We start from the raw sequence: 19,722 nt of genomic DNA on the forward strand, positions 1-19,722 counted from the left end.
TTGGGAAAACTGAGGCCCACACAGGAGAGTGGCATATCCAAGCAAGGTCATGTAGGGGTGCATGAAGTAAGAGTGTAACCCAGCCTCTGCTCCCCATGACCCACCCACCACCTCCTGACAGAGACCCTCACTTACCCTCAGTGTCTCCTGGGATCAGGAGAGGGTGAGAGGAGGGCCTGCAGGTCTCACCACTGTACCAGCTCCCCCACTCCCAGCTGGGTCTCCACCCGTCCCTCTGCCATGACAGCCCAGCCTCCTCCACCAACCCAGTGCCTCTGGAGCCGTTATCCCCGTATCATCTCTGAGAGACTTGAAGAAGAGCCCCTGGACAGATACCCCTGTGACTCACCAGCTGTTGGGCTGGACATTGTGGGTAGAGGTCTGGGGTCTCCAGAGGATGCTGGACCTTCCTTAGACCCTATCTTTGCTTACACTCCTCTTCCTCATGTGACCTGGTACAGCCACTGGAAAACTGTGGAGTTTCCTCAAAGAGTTAAAAATAGATCTTCCCTATGACCTCACCTTTCTCTTCCTCTTCTTTCTCTTCCTTGGATCCCCAAGGCCCTCCTCCTCCTCCACCTGGAGAAACCTGGTGATGGAGGCAAGGAAAGGGGCATGGGTGGGAGGGCAGTATGAGGGGTGGACCCCTCTGGTGAAGCTCCCTCAGAATTCCTCTACCATCCCAGCCTGGCGTTCTTGTGGGCACAGGGCCCTGAGGACAAAGTTGGCACAAGGAAGGGACAGGGACAGGGGACCAGGAACTTCACAGGGACACTGGGCTATGACAACAGGTACAGGGAGGTGTTGAGTGAGCCATAGCACCTGTAGGTCCCCCCATGGGATGAGGTCACAGGACTCAAGGAGAATTCAGCCATACAGCCCAGCTCGGTACTTTGATCTAAGATGCAGAGGGGGATCAGCTGCCCCCCTCCTTGGACAGTAGGAAAGTGTCCACAGAGCTCAGTGACAAAAGGGTCACATTCTCTCCTGGGGCCACCATAGGTCCTGGCTGCACCCAGAGGGAGGGTGTGTAGGGGAGCTGTCCTAGAGAGAGGAAGGGCCCTTGTTCTGATCTGAGTCTGTCTGTGTCCTCTGAGTCTTTCCCATCCCCATCCCCTGTCTCTCTCTCTCTCTCTGTCTCTCCTTCCCTGGGGACCCCACATCCCTGGTTGACACCATCACCTGGGGCTCCCCTGTCAGGGCCCTGTGAAAGTCTGGGGTCCTGCCTGCACCCGTGACCCTTCGCCTGTGATTAGGATGTCCAAGGGGTTATTGGGGCCCATCACTGGGAGGAGAGGTTGTGTCCACCTTAGCATGTGTACCGGCCCCCATGGAAGGATCTCACTGGGCCCAGAGGGACATCTGCCCCAGATATCCCAGCCTGAAGCTGCCGGCCATGATGCTGAAGAAGGTCACGTGCCCTTCCTTGGATAGAGCAAATCTGTCATACTGGACATCAGAAAGACACTGGAGGGTCAATCTCTGTCCAGAGGTCACAAAAGGGCCCTCCTGGGTCAGGAGCAAGGGCTTCCATGACACACTGGGGAGAAGATCAGCCATGGGTTGTAGGGGCTGATTCTTCCCAAACTTCCATTTGCCTGTCCTGACCCCAGGTCTCACTCTCTCTCACTCTCTCTGACCCTGGGGACCTGTGAGTCCTGGTGGTCCCCTCTCCCAACCCTCTCATCTGATGATCCCCTAGGAGCAGAGATCCCTTTACCTGTCTTTTGCTTCAAACTATGGATGGTAAAAAATCAGACTTTCTCACCTGAGACAAGCAGCTCCAGGGGGCCACTGGAGACTGACCACACGTGGGGTGTGTGGCTGTAATAACCATAGCATCTGAACTTCCAGGTGAGGCTGGGGGCTACCTGAACCACAGGTAATAGGGCCTGGACCCCCCCCAATGGGGGCTCCCTGGGAGTCTAGGGTCCAGGAGGGCTGGCCTTCTACTTCCTTTATCAGGATGAACCTGTGGAATCCTGTCCATTACCACACTGGAGAGTCATGTCCCCTCCTGAGGGCACGACAGGGCTGGGCAGGGCTGAGAGGCTGGGTTTGCCATGCAATCCTAGATGAGGGGGAGGGGCTGTGTTAAATGGGATTCAGATTGCTCCACATGATCCCCAGAACTGGGCTGTGAGGGAGACACCCGGGAACCAGACCCTCTTCCTGAGGGCAGAGCCTGGGGCTGGGCCCTGTGTGGGCTCGCACCTGTCACCACCAGCTCCAGGGGGTCACTGGGCTCTGACCAGTCAGTGGTGCTTTCATAGTAACAGTGATACCGTCCTGCATATACACCTGTAATGTGTGTGATGGAGAACTTGTCCTTGTCCTTGGACTCCAGTGCCTTCTGTCTGTCCCAGGTTCCTGAGTGTCCCTCTTTATGGAGGTGGCACTCCTGGGCCTTCAGGCTCCCCTTACAACAGATGGTTGCAGGTGTCTTCAAGGGGATCACAGAGCCTGGCTTAGTCCAGATGGTGGGTGTGGGGAGGGTCCCTGGAAGGAAACAGGCTGGGTCACAAGACCCTCCCCACCTTCAGTTCCCAGCTCAGCCCCAAACCCCCAGGTGCCCCGCCTCTGTCAGCCCAGAGCTGTTGATCTTCAGCCCCTGCCGGTGGGTGGTCCCTGTCCCCAGTAAGGAGGTGGGAGTGGGACCATGGGGACAGACTCACCTATCTATACTCAGGTCCTGGAGCCCACACTCAGTCCTGGAAGAAGGTCTCTGTGAGAGGTTTACCCTGTATCCTGAGTGGAACCCCTTCTGCCTGTGAGCCTCCTAGGCCTGGGATCTCTGACAGACCAGGGCCTGGCTGTGGGGTGGGTCCTTCCCAGACTAGGGCATCCCCTTCTCTCATCAAATCCCACCTAGACAGAACTGGGCTGTGAGGGTGCAGTCATGGTGTTTCCTGTCTCTGGATCAACTGTGCCAATGGTAGGATTTTAAAACCCACAGGACAGGCCTACTCACAGGGTGTGGCCTCTTGGAAGCTGTTCCTCCTTTCATGTGGTTGTTCTGTCAGCAGGATGTGACAACAGGAAGGGTAACAATCTCCCCCAGAGCTCTTGCTCTGGTGTCCATGTTGGTGCAGGAGGTGGTCCCCAAGGAGTTTTAGATGTCCTGTCCAGGCGAGGAGACCACAGCATGTCCCCTCATGGGTCCTATGAGTTCCCCTCATGGGTCTCATGACCCAGAACCTCCCCTATGGGGTCTTCTTCATCCTCAGCACAACCCTGGGGTCCTCACCATAGACGGGATCCCCAGGGGATCCAGATATGCTGAAGGGGACGTGGGTTCCAGCTGTGCTGTGGAGCTCATGTCAGTTCAGATAGATGTGTGACATCTCTGTTCACCTCAGATAGAGGTCACCATAGCAATAAGACTTGAGGATAAATACAGGCAAAGAGGAAGGGAAACACAGCCCCTCTCCTGGCTCAGGAGCATGGGCTTTCTTTCTGTCACAGCCTCCTTGGACTTCTCTATTTTCTTCTGATGCTGTGCACACCCCTTTCCTGAGAACACACCAGTGAGTTCTTCCCAGCTCATTGGTGACTTAGGTTCCTGGGGTAAAGCCATCCTTGCCATCCTGGGGTTCTTCCTGAAAGTTGTAGGGGGCAATATGTGGGTGACTGCTCTGATTTGGGGAAGAAAGCTGATGCTCAGGTAAATACTATACCAGCGTCCACTACCTGGAGACCTTGAGCAGAGTGATCTGGTCTGTAGTGTGCTTTCTGTATCCCACTCCTCGGGGGGGGGGGGTAGAACATGAGTGTAATTAAGCATTGTTAGTCTCCTGACCTGATTAAGAGGGTTGTGGTTGGGACAAGAGAGGTCCCTGGGTCTGATCCAGTGATGCACCCCCTTGAGAGACCCCATGTGCCCCTAAAGGTGAAAAATGCTATTTATACTATTTCTGAAATTGTTGGCAAAAGCCAATGCAGGAAAGTGAAAGGAACCTTTATAGAATTGAGAGGGACCACAACAGAAACAGAGGTCAACCTAAGTGAACATCAGTGCCTGGGTTCAAGCCTGGGATAGTCAAATTTGATTTCTGCTCTGCTTGGCCAGGAGAAGTGGCCAGGTCCTCATGGGCAGGAAGGGCATCCAGACTCTGGGTGACTCTGGAAGCTGTGAGACCCCACCAACATGTGTGGTATGGGCACTGGCATGTCTCTGCCCACTGACCCAGCCCAGAAGGCAGAACTGAGCCTTGTCCCCTCTGTGTGTATGTGGAAAGTTTCAATCCAGTGGATGTTCCCATGGGGGTCTCTGCATGTGTGAGTGTGGGACTCCTATGGAGGCCATCCCTGCTCCTATGCTAAGTTGAGAGAGTAGTTGTCATGGGACAGTGTGACTGGGACCATCCACCTCTCCCATCCTGAGCTTCAACACAGCCCTGGGAGCAACTGTCTCTGGAACCCAGGTATGTGGGAGGTGAGGGTTCAAAAGGAATGGACATCAGAGACTGACCACAAAATGATAAGGAGTGCTGTGGAAGACTGTGCAGAATCATCAATCATAGCCCAGAGCATGGAACAGCAGGAATATGGGAAAGTCATCTTATGTTAGCATGTGAAATATCTGAAAAGGTGGAGAAGAAATTAAATGTTTGAAGCCACAACAGAAGATAAGTTATGGAAGAAAATAAAAATCTTAACATGAATTATTCACAAACTCTGGAGGTAAAGAATAAAAACATGATGGAACAGAAGGAAATTCATCCCTCCGTCCATGAGAAGATGCAACTGAAGAGTAGAACATGAAATTGGAATACAGTGCTGAGCAGAAAATATCATTCTTAATGGGAAAATACGGAGAGCCTTTCCCCTAAGATCAGAAACATGACAGGGATGTCCACTCTCACCACTGCTATTCAACATAGTACTGGAAGTCCTAGCCTCAGCAATCAGACAACATAAAGAAATAAAAGGCATTCAAATTGGCAAAGAAACCAAACTCTCCCTCTTCACAGATGACATGATACTGTACCTAGAAAACCCAAAAGACTCCACCCCAAAATTGCTAGAACTCATACAGCAATTCAGCAATGTGGCAGGATACAAAATCAATGCCCAGAAATCGGTGGCATTTCTATACACTAACAATGAGACTGAAAAAAGAGAAATTAAGGAGTCAATCCCATTCACAATTGCACCCAAAAGCATAAGATACCTAGGAATAAACCTAACCAAAGAGGTAAAGGATCTATACCCTAAAAACTACAGAACACTTCTGAAAGAAATTGAGGAAGACACAAAGAGATGGAGAAATATTCCATGCTCATGGACTGGAAGAATTAATGTTGTGAAAATGTCAATGCTACCCAGGACAATTTACATATTTAATGCAATACCTATCAAAATATCATGGACTTTCTTCAGACAGTTGGAACAAATCATCTTAAGATTTGTGTGGAATCAGAAAAGACCCCGAATAGCCAGGGGAGTTTTAAAAAAGAAAACCATATCTGGGGGCATCACAATGCCAGATTTCAGGTTGTACTACAAAGCTGTGGTCATCAAGACACTGTGGTACTGGCACAAAAACAGACACATAGATCAATGGAACAGAATAGAGAACCCAGAAGTGGACCCTGAACTTTATGGTCAACTAATATTCGATAAAGGAGGAAAGACTATCCATTGGAAGAAAGACAGTCTCTTCAATAAATGGTGCTGGGAAAATTGGACATCCACATGCAGAAAAATGAAACTAGACCACTCTCTTTCACCATACACAAAGATAAACTCAAAATGGATGAAAGATCTAAATGTGAGACAAGATTCCATCAAAACCCTAGAGGAGAACACAGGCAACAACCCTTTTGAACTCGGCCACAGTAACTTCTTGCAAGATACATCCACGAAGGCAAAAGAAACAAAAGCAAAAATGAACTATTGGGACTTCATCAAGATAAGAAGCTTTTGCAGAGCAAAGGATACAGTCAACAAAACTAAAAGACAACCTACAGAATGGGAGAAGATATTTGCAAATGACATATCAGACAATGGGCTAGTTTCCAAGATCTATAAAGAACTTATTAAACTCAACAGCAAAGAAACAAACAATCCAATCATGAAATGGGCAAAAGACATGAACAGAAATCCCACAGAGGAAGACATAGACATGGCCAACATGCGCATGAGAAAATGCTCTGCATCACTTGCCATCAGGGAAATACAAATCAAAACCACAATGCGATACCACCTCACACCGGTGAGAATGGGGAAAATTAACAAGACAGGAAACAACAGGATGAGCACTGGGTGTTAAAGTATATGTTGGCAAATCGAACTCCAATAAAAATAATAATAATAAAAAAGACAGGAAACAGCAAATGTTGGGGAGGCTGTGGAGAAAGGGGAACCCTCTTGCACTGTTGGTGGGAATGTGAACTGGTGCAGCCACTCTGGAAATCTATGTGGAGGTTCCTCAAAGAGTTAAAGGTAGATCTGCCCTTCAACCCAGCAAATGCACTGCTGGGGATTTACCCCAAAGATACAGATGCAGTGACACCTGCACCCTAATATTTATAGCAGCAATGTCCACAATAGCCAAACTGTGGAAGGAGCCTCGGTGTCCATCGAAAGATGAATGGATAAAGAAGATGTGGTTTATGTATACAATGGAATATTACTCAGCCATTAGAAACGACAAATACCCACCATTTGCTTCGACATGGATGGAACTGGAGGGTATTATGCTGAGTGAAATAAGTCAATCAGAGAAGGACAAACATTATATGGTCTCATTCATTTGGGGAATATAAAAAATAGTGAAAGGAAATAAAGGGGAAAGGAGAAAAAATGAGTGGGAAATATCAGAAAGGGAGACAGAACATGAAAGACTCCTAACTCTGGGAAACGAACTAGGGGTGGTGGAAGGGGAGGTGGGCGGGGGGTGGGGGTGACTGGGTGATGGGCACTGAGGTGGGCACTTGACAGGATGAGCACTGGGTGTTGTTCTATATGTTGGCAAATTGAACACCAATAAAAAAATAAATTTAGAAAAAAAAAAACAAAAAAAAAGAAGTAAAAAATATAAATTGAAAAAATCAAAATAGCAAAAACAAAAAAAGTAAATGAAAAAACAAAATATGAACCAAACCTAACTTTAAGCATTCATACAAATAGTCTAAGTAATTTTAGCTTCTACAATTCTGAAAATACGAATGAACAGTGCATATTATGCTGTTGGGTTAGCATCCAAATGTTTCAGGTTTTTTTTTCTTTTTTGTTTTTTGGGTTTTTTTTTTTTTTTGTATTTTTTTATTGGAGTTCGATTTGCCAACATCTAGTTTAACACCCAGTGCTCATACATCAAGTGCCCCCGTCAGTGCCCGTCACCCAGTCACCCCATCCCCCGTCCACCTCCCCTTCCACTACCCATTGTTCTTTTCCCAGGGTTAGGAGTCTCTCATGTTTTGTCACCATCTCTGATTTTTCCCACTCTTTTTTCTTCTTTACCCTACAATCCCTTTCACTATTTTTTATATTACATGCAGGAGCCTGATGTGGGACTGAATCCTGGGACTCCAGTATCACACTCTGGGCTAAAGGCAGATACTCAACCACTGAGCCACCCAGGCGTCCCTTGCATCCAAATGTTTGAAATAGGAAGTCTTTGTGAAGAGCCTCACATGGTTATAAATCAAAGAGAGAGAGAAAAAAAAAAGGTTGTCAAGAGACATACATCTTCCCAGAAAAGAACACATTTTTAATAAAACCTAATGAAACATGAAAATGGATTGAAATGGATAGATAAATGGTTTCACTTATATGGGGAATATAAAAAAGGCGGTTTAGGGATCCCTGGGTGGTGCAGCGGTTTGGTGCCTGCCTTTGGCCCAGGGCGCGATCCTGAAGACCCAGGATCGAGTCCCACGTCAGGCTCCCTGCGTGGAGCCTGCTTCTCCCTCTGTCTATGTCTCTGCCTCTCTCTCTCTCTCTCTGTGTGTGACTATCACAAATAAATAAAATTAAAAAAAAAAAAAAGGCGGTTTAGCGCTGCCTTCAGCCCAGGTTGTGATCCTGGAGACCCGGGATGAGTCCCATGTCAGGCTCCCAGCATGGAGTCTGCTTCTCCCTCTGTCTGTGTCTCTGTCTCTGTCTCTGTCTCTCTCTCAAGAATAAATAAATATGGGATCCCTGGGTGGCGCAGCGGTTTGGCGCCTGCCTTTGGCCCAGGGCGCGATCCTGGAGACCCGGGATCGAATCCCACATCGGGCTTCCGGTGCATGGAGCCTGCTTCTCCCTCTGCCTATGTCTCTGCCTCTCTCTCTTTCTCTCTCTGTGACTATCATAAATAAATAAAAATTTAAAAAAAAGAATAAATAAATAAAATCTTTATTTAAAAAAAGGAGATTTTTGATGAGCTTGCTTAAAAATAAAATAGTTTTTGGGTGTAAATCAAGCTGTTTCCCTGAGGTGAAGCATGAGGATATTTTCCTGTGTCCTTTGATGTTAAAAATAGGTGTGCATCTGGGAAATAAACAGAAATTTATGTGTGTTCATGGTTATGATAATATGTAGTAGCATATGAGAAACAGTTGAAAGGGAGAGTGTATAGTGAGTTCACAGCACATAAACTATGCCCAGCTGAGAGCTCTCTTAGGCATATTGACTCTTATTCAGACACAGCAAAAGCAGTCCTAAGGGGGAAATACATCGCAATACAAGCATCCATTCAAAAACTGGAAAGAACTCAAATACAAAAGCTAACCTTACACATAAAGGAGCTAGAGAAAAAACAGCAGATTGACCCCACACCCAGCAGAAGAAGAGAGTTAATTAAAATTCGAGCAGAACTCAACGAAATCGAGACCAGAAGAACTGTGGAACAGATCAACAGAACCAGGAGTTGGTTCTTTGAAAGAATTAATAAGATAGATAAACCATTAGCCAACCTTATTAAAAAGAAGAGAGAGGAGACTCAAATTAATAAAATCATGAATGAGAAAGGAGAGATCACTACCAACACCAAGGAAATACAAACGATTTTAAAAACATATTATGAACAGCTATACGCCAATAAATTAGGCAATCTAGAAGAAATGGACGCATTCCTGGAAAGCCACAAACTACCAAAACTGGAACAGGAAGAAATAGAAAACCTGAACAGGCCAATAACCAGGGAGGAAATTGAAGCAGTCATCAAAAACCTCCCAAGACACAAAAGTCCAGGGCCAGATGGTTTTCCAGGGGAATTCTATCAAACGTTTAAAGAAGAAATCATACCTATTCTCCTAAAGCTGTTTGGAAAGATAGAAAGAGATGGAGTACTTCCAAATTCGTTCTATGAGGCCAGCATCACCTTAATTCCAAAACCAGACAAAGACCCCACCAAAAAGGAGAATCATAGACCAATATCCCTGATGAACATGGATGCAAAAATTCTCAACAAGATACTAGCCAATAGGATTCAACAGCACATTAAGAAAAGTATTCACCACGACCAAGTAGGATTTATCCCCGGGGCACAAGGCTGGTTCAACACTCGTAAAACAATCAATGTGATTCATCATATCAGCAAGAGAAAAACCAAGAACCATATGATCCTCTCATTGGATGCAGAGAAAGCATTTGACAAAATACAGCATCCATTCCTGATCAAAACTCTTCAGAGTGTAGGGATAGAGGGAACTTTCCTCGACATCTTAAAAGCCATCTACGAAAAGCCCACAGCAAATATCATTCTCAATGGGGAAGCACTGGGAGCTTTTCCCCTAAGATCGGGAACAAGACAGGGATGTCCACTCTCACCACTGCTATTCAACATAGTATTGGAAGTCCCAGACACTTTTGAATATGCTTTTAAAGTAGGTGAAGCAGTTCTTCAGACAGGCTAAGAATTGACATCACTTTTATGAATAAAGTTAAAGGCTTTGAAGTTCACAGAAGTGATGAATCACTGAATTTTATACCAGAAGCAAATATAGCACTATCTGTATGTTAACCAACTAACACAGGAGGAGGATGAATGTTTCTGAACCTGGTGTCCCTGTCACATGAGTTACATCTGTCATCAGATGTGTGTGCAGGTGTCACTCTAGAAGGTGTGAGAAGCAGGCACAGGGATGCTGGACAAGCTTCCACACACAATGCAGAGTGCACACCAAGTTCACAGGGACTCAGGGTACAGCAACCCTGGAGACTCCCGTGAGCCAGGCACGGCCCCTCCTCAGGCTCAGGTAGGCACCAAGGAGCATGGGGGCCCCAGGGGGCACAGGGGGCAGCAGAGCAGTGTACACAGGTGGGGAGGCTTCTCTCCAGGAGAGTGTCCTATGGGGCTACACCCACAGGTTAGGCTCTGATATAGAGGCAGCAGGAGAGGAGTGGGAGGTCTCTACCTATTCATGGTTGTCCTCACCTACCCACCCCTCAAGTAGCCCCCTACTCCTTACCTCTGTTGAGACTGCAGGATGGGGGACCCCAGGTGGAGGCTGTGGCTCGTTCCATCCTCTCTTGGGCTGGACCCTTCTCTGTGGAGCCCCCCAATGCCACTACATTTTTTACTGTCTCAGGCTTTCCTGAGATGTGGGACCTGAGCTGGTGGAGCTCAGACAGGACAGGGTCAGGGCTCCTCACCTGAGACTAGGAGCTCCAGGGGGTCACTGGAGTGTGACAAGAGGTAGGGGGAGGTGTTGGATGAGCCATAACACCTGTAGGTCCCTCTCTGGGCTGAAGTCACAGGACTTGGGGAGAATTCAGCCTGGTACTGCCCAGCGCATTACTTTAATGTAAGACACGGATGGGGGGTATCGGCTGCTCCCTCCTTGGACAAAAGGATAGTGTGCACAGAAATCCATGACTGACACAGCAGGGTCACATTCTCTCCTGGGGCCACTGAGGGTCCTGGCTGCATCCAGAGGGAGGGTATGTGAGGAGCTGTCCTAGAAAGAGGAAGGGTTGGTGTGGGGTGATCCAGCCCTTGATCTGACCTGAGTCTGTCTGTGTCCTCTGAGTCTCTCCCATCCCCATCCCCTGTCTCTCTCCCTAGTCTTGGTTGGCCATCACCTTCTAAGGTCCCCTATCAGGGACCTGTGCAGAATCTGGGGTTCTGCCTGCACCCATGGCCCCTAACCTGTGACCAGGATGACCTGAGGTTCACTGAGGGCTGACCACTGGGAGGAGAGGTGTGTCCACCATAGCATGTGTACCAGCCTCCATGGAGGGTGTCACAGGGCCCGGGGGGATATCTGCCCTAGAAAGCCCAGCCTGTGGCTGTCAGCCATGACACTGGAGAAGGTTCTGTGCCCCTCTCTTGGACAGAGTGAATCTGTCATAGCTGACATCGGAGAGACACTGGAGAGTCAGGTTCTGTCCAGAGGTCACAATAGGGCCCTGCTGGGTCAGCAGGTAGGGCTTTCGTGCTAAACCTGGGAGAAGACCAGCCCAGATTCCAAGGGCTGATTCTCCCCAAACTTCCCTTCTCCCATTCTGATTTCTGGGTCTCATGTCCCTCACCCTCTGTGTCTCTGACCTGTGAGCCCCCACGGTCCCCTCATCCTATCCTCTCATCTGTGGGTCCCCTGGGAGCAAGACCCCAGTAACCTGTCTAGTTCCTGAAACCATGGATGGGACAAAAAACAGCTGCTGATCTCCATGCCTCCTGCCTGGTGGGTGGTCCTGATCCCAGTGAGGAGGTGAGATGGGGACCCCTGGGGACAGAATCACCTGTCTATACTCAGGTCCTGGAGCCCACACTCAGTCCTGGAAGAGAGTCCCTGTGAGAGGTTTGCCCTGAATCTTGAGCAGAGCCCCTCCTCTCTGTGAGCCTCCTGAGCCTGCAATATCTGACAGACCAGGGCCTGGCTGTGGGGTTGGTCCCTCCCAGACTAGGGTGTCCCTTCCTCTCCTCAGATCTCACCTAGACAGAGCAAGGCCATGAGGGTGGGGGTCTTGGCATCTTCTTTGTTGCTGTGGCTGTGCAAATTAAGGGACCTCAGTGCCCACAGGATAGATAGACACACAGGGTGTGACCACTGGGAGGCCAGTGCTGCCTGTCACAGGGTTGTCATGTCAGTAGCCCTAAAGGAACATCTTGTTCCCAGGATACTAGCCTGGCTTTCGTGTCCAAGGCAATGCAGCAAATGGACCCTAAGGCTACTGAGATGTCATGTCCAGGTCAGACACCAGGACATGTCCTTCCTTTCCAGAGCCTCCCCCATGGGGTCTCTTCAGTCTCAGCACATCCCTGGGGTCCTCACCATGGATGAGGTTCCCAGGACCCAGATGCTGAAGGGAACTCAGGTTCTTGCTATTCTGTGGAGCTCATGTCAGCACAGACAGACCTTGTCATCTCTGCTTAGCTCAGGTCGAGGTCACTGTGGCAATAAGCCCAGAGGAGAAATACAGGCAAATAAGGAAGGAAACAACCCGTCTCCTGGCCTTGCAGTGTGGGCTTTCTTTCTATCAGAGCCTCTATGGACTTCTCTATTTTCCTTTGATGTTATTTACTCACCCTTCTTGGGAACACTCCTGTGAGTCCTTCCTGGGTCATCAGTGCCCCCTTGTTCCTATGGCGGAGCTGAACATCCTACAGAGGCATCCTGACTCCAAATTGTAGGAGATCATATGTGGGTGAGTGCTCTGATTTGAGGAACAAAGCTGATGTTCAGGTCGATCCTCCTCCAGCATCCACTGCCCCAAGACTTTTAGCAGAGTGATCTGGTGTAGTACTGTGTTGTCTGAACCCCACTCCTCAGGGTGGTTCTGTGGGGGGCTGGGACCTGGACCATGAGTGGGATCAATCATGTTAGTTTCCTAACCTGATTGAAATTATTGTGTTCAGGACACAAGAAGTATAAGTGTCAGACCCCACAGTGAGGGAGGGTCAGTGATGCACACTCTTGAATGACCCCATGTGCCCCTAAAGCTGAGAAATACTATTTATACTGATTCTGAAATTGTTTGCAAAAGCCAATGGAGGAAAGGGAATTGAAATTCTCTGGAACTGAGAGGAACCACAACAGAAACACAGGTCAAAGCTGAGTGAACATCAGTGCCTGGGGTGTGGCCTGGAGTGGTGAAATTTGACTTCTGCCCCTGTGTTGCCAGAACAGGCAGCCAGGTCCTCATAGACGGGAAGGGCATCAAGTCTCTGGGTGACTCTGGAAGTCATCAGACCCTGACATCATGTGTTGGGAGGGCACTGGCATGTGTCTGCCCACTGACCAAGCCGAGAGGTCAAAACAGAGCCTTGTCTCCGTGTGTGTGTGTGTGTGTGTGTGTGTGTGTGTGTGTGGAAAGTTTCCATCCACTGGATCTTCCCATGAAGGTCTGTGCATGTGTGAGTATGAGGGTTCCTCTGCCTCTGCACTAGAGGGTTCCTCTGCCCCTGCCCTCCCTGTACTCTGTCTCTTTATCTCTCAAATAAATAAAATAAATATTTATAATAGAAGGAGGGTCACCTGGGTGCTCAGTCATATAGCATCTGATTCTTGATCTCAGCTAAGGCCTTAATGTCATAGTTGTGATTTTAGGCTCTGTGTTGGGCTCCATGCTGGCCTCCTTAGAAAAGTAAGAAAAAAATTAATAAATAGAATAGAAGGAGGCATACATGGCCAGCAGTGAGTTGTGCCCACAGCTGGATCCAACTCAATTGTGGAAGACGGTGACTCCCACCTCTGCATATGGTGCACTCACATGACTACTTGATGTTGGACATGATAGAAGTGTTTATACCAAAGAAATGGGCTAATGTCATGAATGACAGTTGTTTAAAAACAATTAATTCTTAGAGCCTGTGTAGCAGCTCACAACCAGGCTGTCACTTCAAACACCTCTGAGTCACTCAAACTGAAAGTATTTCTCAAAAACTCTTAAAAACAGGTTCCTTTGGATGAGTAGAGAAGAGCAATATGAGTTTAGAAAGGGCTTAGGAGATGGTATTCCATCACCTGTTTCCAGGTAGACCCTATTTTCATCCGATCCATTTAGTTATTCAAAAACAGATTCTGTGTTCCTAGTAAAATAGAAGTATACTTCCAAGAATGTGGTTACTAAAAACAAAGGATATGTGTATATATCCAAAAGTGGGCCAGCCCATGAAGGTGTGTGTAGGTGTGGGTCCACACCTGGGACATGAATGCAGTCTCATGTCATAGGAGTTAAAGGCAAGAGCCTGTCAGGGATAATCAATATTCAAATTATCAGCTTCACTGCACAAAAGTCCTCTCCAGGCAAGAAATGTTCTCTCCATACATTTCCTACATGCGAACCACTTTTACTCCTCTGGACCTTCTCAACACACTTTCCTCAGGGTAAGCTCCAGATCTTCTTCCAGAATTTCTCTTATTCATAATGAGGACCTACCTTGATGAATGGTTGGCTTCTCTCTCTTACGTTTATTTACATTCCCTGACTGCACCTCGGGGTCTTCTCTGACTTGTCGAGGTTGAAAGAGCTGTACCCCGAGAACCATCAAGATCCAGGCAGACCTGACAACCCAATGAGATTCTCCACTGTGTAATCATGACTTTGGGAGGCTAGAGTTTGTGGATAAAGAGGTTGTGGAGATCAGGGTAATATGAATTCACCCTGGGATCCCTGCACCTCCATCCTTCTGCATTTATTGAGAAAATGCAACCCTGTAGTCCATCACATAACTTAGAATTTCTCCATAACCATTCCTCTTGTACTCTAACTTCTTCTGTGATGGTCTGAGGGTATTAGCTATTCCTGAGAATCAAAAATAGAGTCTGTGGTTGAGGAGATATAGGAATGCTTAAATAATCCCATCTCTCATGTCCTAGAAGTTTCTGAAACTAGCTAATGCCATCTCAATCACCTCAGGTACCCCATGTACTATGAACTATGAGGAGGGGTCCCCTGAGACCACACTACATTCCTTTCTGCCTGGAGAAGGGGCCCCAGGGGAGAGTCCAGCTCCTGCCCTTACCTCTAACCTTCAGGGTCAGGAGATCACTCCACTGTGACCAACCATTCCTGCTCTGATATGCACACTGGTATTCACTGCATAGTGTGGGCTCACGGATTCAATGTAGTAACTGGCATTGTTGCTGAAATCCTGTGAGATCTTCATGGACAAGGATCCAGAGTCCTTCTCTTTGTACAGAGAGTAGATGTCAGCCTGCAGAGAAACCTGACACCAGATGGTCACAGGGCTCCCCTCACTGACCATGAGGTCTGAGTCAGCCCAAATGGAGGGTTTGGGGAGGGTCCCTGGAAAGGAATCAGATGGAGAGTTGCAAAGGTACCCTTCTCCCCTCATTTTCCCAACTGTCCATCCAAGGCCCCTACAACACTGGTCACCAGCAGCCCTGACCCTCTCTGACCCTCTCTGCCTCCCAGCTGTCCAGAGCGCCTGTTGAGTGGAAGCAGGAGGTCTGAGGAGGACTTACCTGCCTGTCCTCCATCTCTTGCCCCTAACACTGACCTGGATGTGTCTAAATTACGATACATATAACAAGTACAACGTTGTTGATGTGAGGGCACATCATTTAGATGTTCATAGTTTTCCCACATTTCACAGGAAGATGTAAAATGCTAATTCTAACCTGACTGTTAAGTTAGGTATGCTATGATAATGTCTAGACAGACACTCAAAGAGCACCCAAGATGTATAGTTAAAATCCCACTAGAGACAATAAATTGGAATACTAAAAATATTTCTTAAAGCCAAGAAAAGGCAGAAAATGGAAATAGAAGAACAAGCAAAAGAGAGGATGAGCAAAAATAAAATATATCTAATAACAATCTCATCACCGGGCAGCCCTGGTGGCTCAACGGTTTAGCGCCACCTTCAGTCCAAGGCCTGATCCTAGAGACCCGAGATCGAGTCCCACGTCCGGCTCCCTGCATGGAGCCTGCTTCTCCCTCTGCCTGTGTCTCTCATGAATAAATAAATAAAATATTTTTTTTAAAAATCTCATCACCAATCATATTATATATATATATATATATATATATATATGATGTAAACACAACACTTAAAAGACAAAGATGGTAAGATGAGTTGAAGAAAAACAAGTATAAAAAAGAATCTATTTGCATTCTATAAGAAATTCACTTCAAACATAATCACGTAAGTAGGTTAAAAGTAAAAGAATGAACAATGTGACTGAGCCTTGAAAACACTGTGCTAAGTAAAGAAATCCAGACTCAAAGGTCAATATTGTGTGATTCCACTAATAGGAACCAAAAATGCAAATTCAGGAGACAGGTATTGGAACAGAGATTGCCAGGGGCTGGTGGCAAAGGCACACAGGAGTGGTTATGTAATGAGCAGGGACTATCCTTTGGGGTAACAAGAATATTCTGGAAATGGAGAGTGATGATGATTATCTAACATGGTACATGTACTTCATACTGCTGAATTACATACCTTAGTAATGAATGGTTAATGCGGTAATTTTATGAAATGTATATTCAACCACATTGAAAAAGTAGAAGAAAATTGTGCAATAAAATGGGCAAAAGACGGAAGACATAGACTGGCCAACAAGTACATGAGAAAATGCTCCGCATCACTGGTAATCAGGGAAATACAAATCAAAACCACACTGAGATACCACCTCACACCAGTGAGAATGGGGAAAATTAACAAGGCAGGAAACAACAAATGTTGGAGAGGATGCGGAGAAAGGGGAACCCTCTTGCACTGTTGGTGGGAATGTGAACTGGTGCAGCCACTCTGGAGAACTGTGTGGAGGGTCCTCAAAGAATTAAAAATAGACCTGCCCTACGACCCAGCAATTGCACTGCTGGGGATTTACCCCAAAGATACAGATGCAATGAAATGCCGGGACACTTGCATCCCAATGTTTATAGTAGCAATATCCACAATAGCTAAACTGTGGATGGAGCCTCGGTGTCCATCGAAAGATGAATGGATAAAGAAGATGTGGTCTATGTATACGATGGAATATTACTCAGCCATTAGAAACGACAAATACCCACCATTTGCTTCAACGTGAATGAAACTGGAAGGTATTATGCTGAGTGAAATAAGTCAATCGGAAAAAGACAAACTTTATATGGTCTCATTCATTTGGGAATATAAAAACTAGTGAAAACTAGTGAAGAAAAAATGAGTGGGAAATATCAGAAAGGGAGACAGAACATGAGAGACTCCTAACTCTGGGAAACGAACAAGGGGTGGTAGAAAGGGAGCTGGGGGGGGTGGGAGTGACTGGGTGATGGGCACTGAGGGGGGCACTTGATGGGATGAGCACTGGGTGTTATGCTATATGTTGGCAAATTGAACTCCAATAAAAAATAAAAATAAATAAATTTTTAAAAAGAAAGGGAATAAAGGAGAAAGGAGAGAAAATGAGTGAAAATATCAGTGAGGATGGCAAAACATGAGAGACACCTAACTCTGGGAAACAAACAAGGGGTAGTGGAAGGGGAGGTGGGCGGGGGGACGGGATGACTAGGTGATGGGCACTGAGGGGGCACTTGGCGGGATGAGCACTGGGTCTTATACTATTTGTTGGCAAATTGAAGTCCAATAAGAAAAATTTTTAAAAAAGAACTAATCAAGGGATGCCTGGGTGGCTCAGCGGTTTCACGCCTGCCATTGGACGGGGGCTTGATCCTGGAGTCCCGGGATCGAGTCCCGCGTCGGGCTCCCGGCATGGAGCCTGCTTCTCCCTCTGCCTGTGTCTCTGCCTCTCTCTCTCTCTCTTTCTCTCTCTCATGAATAAATAAATAAAATCTTTAAAATTTTCTTAATTAAATAAAAAGAAACTAATCAAAAAGATTGACATGGTTGAATGAGCTTCCAATAGTTGCTGTCTCAAATGACCACAAACTTGGGGTCTTCAAACAACATAAATTTATTCTCTTACAACTATGGATGTCAGAAACACAAAATCAGTGTCATGAGTATAAACTCAAGGAATGGGAAGACATTCACCTAGTTCATCTGCATCCAGAACCAGAAGTCTGATGCAATGAACTTGTAAATATTGGCCATATATCCAGTAAATCTGGAAAACCCTGGTAATACATCTTTATATTATTTTTTCATTTTCTATCCACATAACTGTGTAATCTGGGAGCAATACAATATTAAGTAATTGAGTACTTATCACTTTTTTTTTTTGCTTCATTGAATTGGTGGCACCTCCAATTAAATGAATAGAATGATGTGCTGAACAAACATGGTCAGAGGAAACATACTTGGATCATTCCCCATCACAGAGAGCATTACTTCAAGTTCTCGCCTTGAAAGATGATGTCTAGGTGCTGATTACTACCATGCCTTCACCAATTGTAGGAAATATCCTTTATTTCTGTTTTCGTTTGTTTGTTTGATGTTGAAAGTCATTTTATGTAGATTTTCAGTGAATTCCCTGCTGCAATCTGCGTGCTGGTATCCTGACACCTCTACAGAAACAAAGTGGTTCAGAGCCCCTGGGGAAATGAGGCAGAGAGTCAGTGGCTGAGAAGGACACCAACAGTGGCAGTATCGGTGTTCAGACAGTGCCACCACTGCTCCATGGATCCCTACGATCCCACCTCCAGCAGACAGAGCACAAGAGGTGCTGCATTTCTTCCTGCATCATTAAAACCAGTACCAAAGAAAGGCCACAGAGGTCCAGCAAAGGCACATTCAGAGAAGGTATAGATGAGGGAGCCATGGTCAGTGATGTTGTAGAAGGAGGCTGTGTGGGCCTCACAGACCAAAAAGATCCCAACTTGGCATGGAGGCACCTGAAGGTGGAGGGGAGTCTGGGGGCAGGTGCCAGCTTCGTATTTGTGTTTGTTCCACAGCCAAATTGTCCAGAAGCCTTTCCCAGGGATGAGCAAAAAGTGTCCCTTCCTCTGTACAGAGTCTGTACAAACACCTAGGTCCCAGGCCTCCTTTCCTCTCACATCTACCTCCAGTAAGCCAGTAAGAGTCAAAGCACTGGGCACCCAGGACCATGGGATACATGTCAAATCTGCTTTCATTTTCAGGCACTTCCTGCAGGCTGTCTCCAAGCCTCACTTGTCTCCGATCCTCTGAAAAGATGAGCCACGGATTGGCTGTGTGTGGATCCAGGGTGATGTGTACTCCATAAAGATTTTATTTTCATTATGAATTATTGGTATGTTTTATCAAAAGCTTTTCGATATTTGTTGAGATTGCTATTTCTTCATTATTTTTTATATTTTTTATTGAAGTTTGATTTTCCAACATATAGTATGACACCCAGTGCTCATCCGGTCAAGTGCCTTCCTAGGTGCCCATCACCCAGTCACCCCAGACCCCACCTACCTCCCCTTCCACTACCCCTTGTTTGTTTCCCAGAGTTAGGAGTCTCTCATGTTTTGTCTCCTTCTCTAATTTTTCCCACTCATTTTCCCTCCTTTCTCCTATAATCCCTTTCACTATTTCTTATATTTTTTCATTAAAAAACTTTAAAGTACAGCTGATATGTAATAGTATATTATTTAACATAATAAGTCAACAATTATATACATTATGTAATGCTTACCATATGAAGTGCAGCTATCATGTGTCACACAAAAAAATTATCACAATACTATCGATTATATTCCTTGAACTATATATTTCATCCCTGAGGCTCATTTACTATTAAGTGGAACGTTTTTTTAAAGATTTTATTTATTTATTCATGACAGACATACAGAGAGAGAGGCAGAGACACAGGCAGAGGGAGAAGCAAGCTCCATGCAGGGAGCCCAAAGCGGGACTCGATCCCAGGTCCCCAGAATCACACCCTGAGCCAAAGGCAGCGCTAAACT

At 46.6% G+C, this 19,722-nt stretch overlaps 2 pseudogenes; both read right to left on the reverse strand.

The window, feature by feature from the left end:
* Positions 1-1,196: 1,196 nt before the first annotated feature.
* On the reverse strand, positions 1,197-15,380 carry LOC119875915 (annotated as a pseudogene).
* Positions 15,381-18,405: 3,025 nt separating this feature from the next.
* On the reverse strand, positions 18,406-19,033 carry LOC119870273 (annotated as a pseudogene).
* Between the last annotated feature and the right edge of the window lie 689 nt (positions 19,034-19,722).

Source organism: Canis lupus, chromosome 1 (genome assembly GCF_011100685.1).
Source record: "Canis lupus familiaris isolate Mischka breed German Shepherd chromosome 1, alternate assembly UU_Cfam_GSD_1.0, whole genome shotgun sequence".
NCBI classification, from domain to species: domain Eukaryota; kingdom Metazoa; phylum Chordata; class Mammalia; order Carnivora; family Canidae; genus Canis; species Canis lupus.